A 10,837-nucleotide genomic window follows, 5' to 3' on the forward strand; every position below is an offset into this window, starting at 1 on the left:
TTCAAGTACGGCGGCGAGGAGTTGGTAAGGCGCATGCAGCTGTACACTTCAGCCGAGATATTTAATTTACTGGTAAACAAAAACATATATACTTGGTAGTTAGAACTTTTTGCATATGAGTAAATACTTTTTATTCTTTTGATTTGTTATATTTTCGGTTTATTTCAATGGAAATATCAATGTTCTCTGCTTTGCATCAGCCGTTATCTTTCCTTTTTGTTGTAACGGAGCTTAACAAATATCTAAGAAAGTTCTGCCGGTGTGACAGTTTTTGGATGTACATACATATATAAACGCGAAACGTTTACCAGACAGCCAGTGGAACCAGAATTTTATCTTCAATTTTGAAAGCAACTGCTGGATGCAAAATGCTTTAAACAATTTCATTGATTTTCAAAGACTTTTAAACAAAGTTTATACAACGCATTGTAGCTTTGTTTGCTCCGTTAAAGGAAATGCTAATATTACAAATATTTTGGAGCTCAGCTAATACAAACTCACCAATTTCAAACTACATACTTAGTTTAACCAATATTATCTATTTACTGAACGGTCTGTTTATAAATCATCTGAGTGGTATTTTATTAGCTCAGCATCATCACAGCCTACTTCTTATATAAATACATTTATTTGAAGCATTTAAGCTCAGTCAAAATTCAACTGCGGATAAGTGTTTTATTAAGACGAAAATGAAATTTTGTCTTACAATTTCTTTGTGTCTTTTGTGTGCGCTTTCTTTCGCACACTACCCGCCGATAGTACCTTGCAAAAATTGTTGGATCATGTGGTCCACTGGAGTACTTACCATTATACTCGACTGCTCATGCTTTTACACGAACATATTGTAAGCCGACCGTTGCTCGTTTTTACGATTGTAATCACTACACGATGTTTATTGGACTGTGGGTACTCCATGGATTAACCTGATGCAATGCGGAGCTGGAGTATATGGTCCAGTCCTAGGACCTCGCAATGTTAATTGGACCATATTTTTTGTATGAATTGTGGTTAATTTTGGAGCACTCGCTTGGTCCATAGCGAGTACTCGATACATGCATGCATGAAGTACTCGCGATTTTTGCAGGGTAGGTGTTGGCTCAAACATTGGAATTCCAGTTTCTCTGAGAGTATTACGTCCTATTGGTGTACTCCTGCCTATTTACTACAACACGCCGTATTATCGCCCGCAAGGGTATCCTTCAAGCTACTACCGCAGATATTATGGTTAACCATATTTTTGAGAGCGAATGATAAACATTTGAACTAGGCTTACATACGTAAGTGTTCTGATGACGCGAGCTAACAATAATTTACAACAAATAAATTACTGTTTAAGATTACGTAATAAAAACGAAAGTAAGAAAATTGCCTTATTATTGAAACCTAAACAGTCCATTAAAAAGGGGATTCAACTTTGCATTTCACCAAGGCAGCCATTTTGTTTTTGTATCCGATAGAACTCATCATCTGGCGTCCCACGGCCAATATTTCGGAAATAAGTGGACATTACTTTTCGTAGCTGAAGGAAATATTTGTCAGACAATGGTGATATCTTCCACTCTTTCATATGTCATAATAATATTAAAAATGTCTTAGCGAAAATAATCATAAATTTAGCGTAGCATTTCTTCAAATACAATAGGGCAGTGCAGAGTTTTGTGCATTTTATATTGTAAATGTTGCAATAGCAAACATAAGACACGGATTGTGATGAACTTTTTTCATTTTTAAATTTTTCTTATCATATTTTGATTTTTATTGACAGTTGTTGGTTTGCTATTCAATGTTGAAAAAATAAACTCATTGCAACAAAATCCTGAACTTTCCTAACAACTTTTTTTGTCTAATTCATAAAAAAAAAAAAAACAACAGGGCTTTTTTAAATTGCTTCTACCAATAAAAACTTTGATGCACTCATATTGTTAAGTTTTGGTTACAATTTAAATTAAATTTTTTATTTTATCGGTATGTACATAAACTTCTTTTAACCCGGTCGCTCACCCCATTCTAATTGCTTAAATATGTAAAAAAAAAATTACGCCAAAAACTGTAAATGGGGTAAGCTTCGTTCACACCCAAAGTATCAAAATTCGTTACAACTAAAGTTTTCGCGAAATATCTCGTTTTACTCTCCTTTGCGTAAAGATAAATTTTACCACAAAATCTTTGCAACAAAAGTTATTTGACTTTTATTACTTACGTGCATCGGAAAGAACAATATTTTCAAAACAAAAAAATTTGCACAACTTTAGCTAAATTAAATAATTCATTGAAGTTTCCAGCGCTTCTTGCCTTGCCGTGTAAGTTTTATGCAAATATTGCAAAACATACTTTCTTAGGGATGCTGAACACGAATCAGTGTTCACAAATGTTCCATGAGTTTTGAGAAAATGAAGTCAGAAACCCCTTAAGTGCGGTATCCACTTCCTAAAAAAAAGCTAAAGAAAAATTTCGTATAGATCTCTAATGTAAACAAGTAAGGAAGGCTAAGTTCGGGTGTAACCGAACATTCCATACTCAGTTGAGAGCTATGGAGACAAAATAAGGGAAAATCACCATGTAGGAAAATGAACCTAGGGTAACCCTGGAATGTGTTTGTATGACATGTGTACCAAATGGAGGGTATTAAAGAGTATTTTAAGACACCAGTTAAAGATATCGCCATAAAGGTGGAACAGGGCTGACTCTAGAATGCGTTTGTACAATATTGGTATCAAACGAAAGGTGTTAATGAGTGTTTTAAAAGGGAGTGGGCCTTAGTTCTATAGATGGACGCCTTTTCGAGATATCGCCATAAAGGTAGACCAGGGGTGATTCTAGAATGTGTTTGTACGATATGGGTACCAAATGAAAGGTTTTAATGAGTATTTTAAAAGGGAGTGGCTTTAGTTCTATAGATGGACGCCTTTTCGAGATATCGCCATAAAGGTAGATCAGGGGTGATTCTAGAATGTGTTTGTACGATGTGGGTATCAAATGAAAGGTTTTAATGATTATTTTAAAAGGGAGTGGCCTTAGTTCTATAGATGGACGCCTTTTCGAGATATCGCCACAAATGTGGACCAGGGGTGACTCTAGAATGCGTTCGTACAATATTGGTATCAAACGAAAGGTGCTAATGAGTATTTTAATAGGGAGTGTGCCTTAATTCTATGGGTGGACGCCTTTTCGAGATATCGCCATAAAGGTGGACCTAGAATGCGTTTGTAAGATATGGGTATCAAATGAAAGGCGCTAATGAGTATTTTAATAGGGAGTGGGCCTTAGTTCTATGGGTGGACGCCTTTTCGAGATATCTCCACAAATGTGGACCAGGGGTGACTCTAGAATGCGTTTGTACAATATTGGTATCAAACGAAATGTGCTAATGAGTATTTTAATAATGAGTGGGCCTTAGTTCTATGGGTGGACGCCTTTTTGAGATATCGCCACAAATGTGGACCAGGGGTGACTCTAGAATGCGTTTGTACAATATTGGTATCAAATGAAAGGTGTTAATGAGTATTTTAAAAGGGAGTGGGCCTTAGTTATATTGGTAGACGCCTTTTCGAGATATCGCCACAAAGGTGGACCAGGGGTGACTCTAGAATTTGTTTCTACGATATGGATATCAAATGAAAGGTGTTAATGAGTATTTGAAAAGGGAGTGGCCTTAGTTCTATAAATGGACACCTTTTCGAGATATTGCCATAAAGGTAGACCAGGGGTGATTCTAGAATGTGTTTGTACGATATGGGTATCAAATGAAAGGTTTTAATGAGTATTTTAAAAGGGAGTGGCCTTAGTTCTATAGATGGATGCCTTTTCGAGATATCGCCATAAAGGTGGACCAGGGGTGACTCTAGAATGCGTTTGTACAATATTGGTATCAAACGAAAGGTGTTAATGAGTATTTTAAAAGGGAGTGGGCCTTAGTTTTATAGATGGACGCCTTTTCGAGATATCGCCATAAAGGTAGACCAGGGGTGATTCTAGAATGTGTTTGTACGATATGGGTATCAAATGAAAGGTTTTAATGAGTATTTGAAAAGGGAGTGGCCTTATTTCTATAGATGGACGCCTTTTCGAGATATCGCCATAAAGGTAGACCAGGGGTGATTCTAGAATGTGTTTGTACGATATGGGTATCAAATGAAAGTTTTTAATGAGTATTTTAAAAGGGAGTGGGCCTTAGTTCTATTGGTAGACGCCTTTTCGAGATATCGCCACAAAGGTGGACCAGGGGTGACTCTAGAATTTGTCTCTACGATATGGATATCAAATGAAAGGTGTTAATGAGTATTTGAAAAGGGAGTGGCCTTAGTTCTATAGATGGACGCGTTTTCGAGATATCGCCATAAAGGTGGACCAGGCGTGACTCTATAATGTGTTTGTACGATATGGGTATCAAATTAAAGGTATTAATGAGGGTTTTAAAAGGGAGTGGCCCTTAGTTGTATATGTAAAGGCGTTTTCGAGATATCAACCTAAATGTGGACCAGGGTGGCCCAGAGCAGTATCTGTCGCGTACCGCTAATTTATTTATATATGTAATACCACGGACAGTATTCCTGCCAAGATTCCAAGGGCTTTTGATTTCGCCCTGTAGAACTTTTTCATTTTCTTCTACTTAATATGGTAGGTGTCACACCCATTTTACAAAGTTTTTTTCTAAAGTTAAATTTTGCGTCAATAAACCAATCCAATTACCACGTTTCATCCCTTTTTTCGTATTTGGTATAGAATTATGGCATTTTTTCATTTTTCGTAATTTTCGATATCGAAAAAGTGGGCGTGGTCATAGTCGGATTTCAGCCATTTTTTATACCAATACAAGGTGAGTTCAGATAAGTCCGTAGACTGAGTTTAGTAAAGATATATCGATTTTTGCCCAATTTATCGTGTTAACGGCCGAGCGGAAGGACAGACGGTCAACTGTGTATAAAAACTGGGCTTGGCTTTAACCGATTTCGCCCTTTTTCACTGAAAATAGGTATCGTCCTAGAATATAAGCCCCTACCAAATTTCACAAAGATTGGTACATTTTTGTTCGACTTATGGCAATAAAATTATCCGAGGCAAATTAAATAAAAAAGGGCGGAGCCACGCCCATTTTGAAATTTTCTTTTATTTTTGTATTTTGTTTCACCATATCATTACTGGAGTTGAGTGTTGACATAATTTACTTATATACTGTAAAGATATTGTAACGAATTTGCTGCAAATCCTCTTATTTGCCCTTTTGCTAGGTTCGTATCGCTAAAATGTTGAATAAATAACTCAAATATTGAATAATGGAAAAATGGCCTTTACTAAAATACTTCACAATAACACTCAAACTGTGCAACGAATAGCTTAATAACCAAACAGATAGCTTAAATGAAACTGACTTTCAAAATAATACTGCTATTGCTAGATATCGTCTTAGTCGTAACTGCTTGACAACTCAAATCAAACTGAATCTCTACATCTGCGGCCTTTTATACTCTCTGGTGTCACTCATATTCGTCACACTGCCCTCCACCTAAGTCTGGTCGTCCCGATCAGACAAATCTCTCGATCTAAACGCTGCTATCATCGCCAAATATACCACTCTTCTACTCCGTGGTTTCTCAATGCTTTGTATGCGGTAGATGGTATCACTGATCTTCTCCCAACTACACCGAAATTTGGATGGAACACCTTTCCGCCGGTGAGGGTTGTATAACAGTATCAAATCTCCCGCCAAGAAACCTTTCGAATTATTGTTCTCATGGTACCTGTGTTTCATCGTACTACTCAATACCCTGGTTCGTTCCTTCACACTCTGTTGTTTGGCCGATGAACTACTTCGTAGAGCTTGCGCTGGACGGATTTGCTTTGCATAATCAGTATCGTTCCCACGTTTCCGCACAGTAGTGCGCTCTGGCTTGAAACTACCCTCGCATTCTTTCTCGGAAATTCGTTGCTTCGTTTTCCTGCGTCTTTTAGGTTTTGTCAATGCCAGTGTTTCTCTCGCAGGTACTTTTGATTTTGATTTATTTGGCCCATTCGATTTATCAACCTTTGCCTTTGACTTTCGTGGTCTTTGTCGAGTCTTTTCCACCAGTACCCGATTACTGCTGAACCCTTTTTCCAAACTAAAGTTAAGTGGTATGTCCTGGTTCTTCTAGCGCATAATTTTTCTCCGCATATCGATCCTGATGTCATGGTCAACTAAGAAGTCCACTCCCAATATGACTTCATCAACGATCTCCGCCACAAGGAATTTGTGTAGAACCATGACTTTTCCAATTAATACCTCACATACCACTTCGCCTTGGACTTGATTATACTCGCCTGTGACCGTACGCAACCTTGCTCCAGGTAATGACTTTACTCTCCTGTAGTCCAAATCAGATCGAATCAAGGAATGAGATGCCCCCGTATCTACAGTCAGTACACGCTCTTTACCATACACATTCCCTCTGATGGTAAGACTGCTTGATTTCCTTCCAATCTGCGACAAAGATATCACAGGACATTCAATAGCCGGGGCAAGTTTTCGTTCTTTACATCCGACACGCTCTTGCTCATTTCCGCCAGCTTTGCGTTTACGGCCACCCCCATTGTTGGAACTACCAGGATCAAGATCGCAATGACGGGCAATGTGACCGGACTTCCCGCATTTGAAACATTTGATAACTCTTTCACTCTGCTTTTGCGATCCTTTCAGCGCCTCCAATATTGCGTCTACCCACTCTGGCCTTTCTACCTCCACACGGCGTGCTTTGAAAACTGGCTTACACAGAAGCGACGCTGTTTCCTGAATCAGAGCTTGTGACACCGTTTCTGCGAATGTTGGCTTTGGGTTTGCGTATGTAGCTCGCTTTGTTTCGACGTCCCGTATGCCATTTATAAAGCTCTGAATCTTTACCCTTTCAGTGTTATCCACGGGTGCGTCCGCATTTGCAAGATGAGCCAATCTTTCAATATCTGAAGCAAACTCCTGCAATGTCTCATTTGCTTTTTGGTAGCGGTTTTGCAACTCAATTTGGAATATCTGTTTTCTATGCTCGCTTCCATAACGTCGTTCTACAGCAGCCATCAATGCTTCATAATTGTTCCGCTCTCCTTCGGGAATCGTCTGTAGGATTTCCGCTGATGGCCCCTTCAATGCCACGAACAGTGCAGCAACTTTATCTTCCACATTCCAGTTGTTCACTGCTGCGGTCTTCTCAAGCGGTAGCTTGAAGACCTGGAAAGGAACAGAACCATCAAAAGATGGAGTTTTTACCTTCGTATTACTCGCTGAAGCAGCCGGCCGATTAAGTTGCAATTCCTGTATACGACCTCTCAACACATCCACCTCTGCCTCGAATTTTTCTTCAAACTGCATTATTTTTTCGTCCATGCGCGCTTGGAGTTTTGATGATGTACGCGCCTCTTGTGTTTCTAGTTGTACTTTTATGCGTGTCTCTTGTTCTTTCAGTTGGGTTGCCATATATGTCTTTTGTTCTTCCAGCTGTGATGACATATTTGTGGATATTTGTGATGACATTTCTGAAATGCGTGCCTCTTGTGCTTCGATCTTCGATGTTATTTCTGACGACATTTCTGCAATATGTGTCTTCTGTTCTTCCAGTTGAAATGACATTTGCGACGACATTGATGTTACTGTCGATGTTTGTGCAGATATTGCAGCCAAAATCATGTTCAAGTCTGTGCTCGTAACAGTCTGCGATGTTTCTTTTTTCTCTTCAATTTTTGTTGTTGTCTCGTCCCCATCAAGATTAAAGACATACTCGTCCACATCAATTCCTTGCGACTCCATTACCTCTCGTCGCCGTGCTTGAAGTTCGATCTTATTGCCGGTTGTATTCAGTCCACGGTTCTCCAACTCCTTTTTCAGTTGCTGGATCCTCAATTCACTCAACTTTGCCATGTCCTTGTTGTCCTCTGGAATTTATTCAACAATTCCTCTTCTGACACCAATTGTAAGGAATTTGCTGCAAATCATCTTATTTGCCCCTTTGCTAGGTTCGTATCGCTAAAATGTTGAATAAATAACTCCAATATTGAATAATGGAAAAATGGCCTTTATTAAAATACTTTACAATAACACTCAAACTGTGCAACGAATAGCTTAATAACCAAACTGATAGCTTAAATGAAACTGACTTTCAAAATAATACTGCTATTGCTCGCTAGATATCGTCTTAGTCGTAACTGCTTGACAACTCAAATCAAACTGAATTCCAGCGCCTCTACATCTGCGACCTTTTATACTCTCTGGTTTCCTCGTTCGCATCTTCTAGAATCTACTAGCATTGTCCATGAGCTCTCAAACTTCTCAGCTATAACTAAAATTGCACGATTTTATAGCTTCTCTCATACCCCATGCTTGTATGTGTGAGCGACACTTCCACAATTATAATTGCCTACATTTAGGAGCATCTCACATAAGATGTCTGCATATGGTTGTGCCTTGCTTCTCAGCTGCGTGTACCTATGTATGTGTAGACATAATGATTGAATTATTGACGTAAATATCGCTTAGCATGGCCTTAGCATCGCCTTAGTGATGGTATAGCTTAGTGATGCTAATATCCGTGACAATATAAAATTTTTTGTTAAAATTTGACTTAAAAAAAAATTTTTTTAAAAGAGGTTGTGGTCGTTCTCCGATTTTGCAAATATTTATTAAGCATATATATAGTAATAGTAATAATTACAGCTTGCAAAACTTTTAAATTACCTTCTTTTAAGAGTGGGCGGTGCCACGCCCATTGTCCAAAATTTTACTAATTTTCTATTCTGCGTCATAACTTCAACTCACCTACCAAGTTTCATCACTTTATCTGTCTTTGGTAATGAATTATCGCACTTTTTGGGTTTTTCGAAATTTTCGATATCGAAAAAGTGGGCGTGGTTATGGTCCGATTTCGTTCATTTTAAATAGCGATCTGAGATAAGTGCCCAGAAACCTACGTACCAAATTTCATCAAGATACCTCAAAATTTAATCAAGTTATCGTGTTAACGGGCGGACGGACGAACGGACGGACATGGCTCAATCAAATTTTTTTCGATACTGATGATTTTGATATATATAAGTCTATATCTATCTCGATTCCTTTATACCTGTACAACCAACCGTTATCCAATCAAAGTTAATATAATCTGTGAGCTCTACTCAACTGAGTATAAAAATAACAGCAGCAATGCATTGGAATGAAACTCGTTTAAATTAACATATTCGAACTGAAAATGAACATAAGTTAAAAAGAGTACACTTAATAAGAGAGACTTGTGCTCAAATCGAACTGCAAATTCCATTCAAAAAATTCATAAATAAAGTCACTGCTATTCCCCGTATTAAACCGATTTTGTTCTTACAGGGTCGTTGCTGAAGAAATAATGAGACGCACATACATATATTTCTTGGCGAAACCTAGAATTTACTTGCATGTTTACTAAAAAAAAGACCTTTAGAAAAAGTTAGCAGAAAGCGTATGAGTGTTCTTGAGAAGTGAATACTAGTTGAAAAACGAAATTTTTCTTGAGCATTTCTCGAGCAATTGTTTGTATGAAATTTTTCATTTCTTCCGATGTGGATACTGCACTTAGAATCGTTTGTTTAGCTTGCTGTCTGTCAAAAAAAAAAAAAAAAAAAACAATCAAGTTTAGAACCATTTGGCCTGATTACATACGGGGGCTACAAAGCGAAATCCGTCATATTTTCGTATGAGAGTCGTTTTTTTGGCGCGTCAGAGCAGCACGACAATCAATCACGAAAGTAAATAACAGATACTAAAAGTTAAAATCAATAATTTTTGTGTTGTTTTGGCATAATTCATAATTTGTTTCTTTATTTTGTTATAAGTTAATATTTAAGGGCTACAGCGTTCAAATTAATCCAGGATCCAATGCTTGATTATGGTCTATAGCCGCCATGCTCAATGTAATAAGGCCTATTTTATTTTGTCTCTCATTATGCGCTATTGAGTTGGTGGCTTTGAGAGAAAGGATAAAGGTTATGTAATTTCCCCTTCACCATCAATTGGCGCGTAACCGCTTAAAGGCGTTGTGTAACAAGTCATTCCAGATATACCTGTTTCAATGTAACTCACACCAATTGCGAACGCCAAAGGGAGATTAAGAAGTCTTGGTGGAGTCCCTCGCCGCCTCCCTCTCTTCCTCTGTGCATATACGGGTGCCGAGAGGAATATTTACTGAGCCGGAGCGCATTCATCAAACAGTTAAATTAACTTTTTCTACTAGATTAAATCAATAAAATCGACTTTTTTGAAGGTATACTTCTTTTCTTCTACACGCCTTGAACTGTACGAGCAAACTTGTTTTGAGTGGGATTTATTCATATGGATATCTTTACTATGTGTCCGAAAAAAAGCTACCACCAAAATAGAAATAGCGCCTTTATTTTTAGTATGTTCGTATGTATGTATGTAGGCGCTTTCATATCTCGTATATATATTTCATCTGTACGTGTCACTAAACTTCTCCTAAACGAATAGACCGATTTTGATAAAAAATTTTGCGTGCGTTCAAGAAAGTTTGAGGATGCTTTAAAGTCACAATTTGGTCCAGGAAGTAGACCAATGCCGACATATTCCAAGTGAACCTACTTAGGGCATATTTCGCTTCAAATTCATTTCAGGGGTACCTCCTTGACGAAGACAATATTTGAGAGACTTTTCATTCCGGGAAGTGGACCAGCGGCCGACCTATTCTAAATAAAATAGTGTAAGGTGCGATTTGCTTGAAATTTTGTATAGGGCTCATGACTGGCTCATTATTTGAGAAACTTTTCATTCCGGGAAGTGGACCAGGGACCGATCTATTCCAACAAATTCTATTCACTGTTCGATTTGCTTGAA

The sequence above is a fragment of the Eurosta solidaginis genome, chromosome 3 (assembly GCF_040869045.1).
Source record: "Eurosta solidaginis isolate ZX-2024a chromosome 3, ASM4086904v1, whole genome shotgun sequence".
Classification (NCBI taxonomy): domain Eukaryota; kingdom Metazoa; phylum Arthropoda; class Insecta; order Diptera; family Tephritidae; genus Eurosta; species Eurosta solidaginis.